Source organism: Rhyacophila brunnea, unplaced genomic scaffold (assembly GCF_057557595.1).
Source record: "Rhyacophila brunnea isolate RB1 unplaced genomic scaffold, BYU_Rbru_1.0 scaffold_44, whole genome shotgun sequence".
Taxonomy (NCBI): domain Eukaryota; kingdom Metazoa; phylum Arthropoda; class Insecta; order Trichoptera; family Rhyacophilidae; genus Rhyacophila; species Rhyacophila brunnea.
The window spans coordinates 753,982-755,313 of record NW_028233109.1 but is presented as its reverse complement, the minus strand read 5'-3'; the positions used below and the strand labels follow the sequence as shown (position 1 = coordinate 755,313).

Below are 1,332 nucleotides of genomic sequence, written 5' to 3'. Positions count from 1 at the left end.
TCTTAATTAATAGAATACGTCTTTTATGAACTTTCGAGTTTTGTTTTTTTATGTTGTTTTAACTTGTGATTTGAATGTAGCCAATATAAATTTCTAATGCTATGAAATTAGCAAAATATATCTTATATATATTTATTTTAAGTCTTAATCCATATTTAATCGCACATAATTCATAATTATGGCTTTAAATTTATTTCCGATATATTACATTTATCAATGCTTTAAGGATTTAAATTATGTAAATAATTTAAATATTTTGTTTTTATTTTGTTCAGGCCTATTAGTTTAGTGGTAAAATACTTCTCTCGTAAAGTGGAGCCGGTGGTTCGACTCCGCCATAGGCCAATTTTAATCCAAATTTTTTAATTTATATCGCCTTCTCTAACATCTTATTTACGTCTCCATACAATTATATTTTTAGTTAATTATCATGTTATCAAAAAATTTATTGCTTTTTTTGTCTAATATGCAAAAATGATTTTTGTATAATATTAGATGATATTTAAAAATTTTGCATCATAATTTTGTTTTGAAATGATATCAAGAAAAATTTAATTAATTACATAAAAATTGTTTGGTTTCAATATTTAGAATGTTTTTCTTGAATTTTTCTTAAATTTGTAAAATGACCATTTACTTGATATTTTGCACATCTAAATTGTGCTCAAAATATACAAGTTATATAACAGAACTATTGCAAAGTAAACAGTCTGTTGAAAGTAATGTAAGAAAATGGGTTTTTAGCATGAAATTGTTATAATCTAATCCTTTAGACTTAAAAATTTTCAAAACAGCAAAATAAAAAAAAAGTGCAAGAACTTCTGTTTTAGTACTAACAATTTATTGATTAAATCATCAAGAACAAACCGTGAAAAATATTTTAATAAATTATTTATTTTCAATTATAACTGAAAAGATGCGTGATAATCGATAAAAATTGGAAAATAATATCTTGATATTACGGTTATAATAATTAAAATTGTTTTTTAAAAGAATTCTACGTTTTATAGTGAATTAATGTAGAAGTATAAACACTATATACCTTTTTATATAACTTTATTCTATTACTTCTTAAAAGAATCAGTTATTATTTTGAATAATAAAAACCGATTCACCTCAAAGAAGCAAATTGTATATTAGAATCATAAAACAAAATCTTTTAATTGAATAAAATTCATTAGTAACAGCTGATCTGTAGTTTGAATTATCTAAGGAAACTGGGATCGTTTGGTAAAGATGTTATTAAACCAAATATTTACTTTTTATCAATATAACAATGTATATGTGAATAGAATAAGAAAATAAAATTTAATTGTTGTGTATATTAGATAT

The 1,332-nt window shown here is 22.0% G+C and overlaps 1 non-coding gene across 1 annotated transcript; it reads left to right on the top strand.

The window, feature by feature from the left end:
- Positions 1-274: 274 nt before the first annotated feature.
- TRNAT-CGU (transfer RNA threonine (anticodon CGU)) lies at positions 275-345 on the top strand. The gene has a single exon. It is a non-coding gene; the product is annotated as a tRNA-Thr (tRNA).
- The last annotated feature ends 987 nt before the right edge of the window (positions 346-1,332 follow it).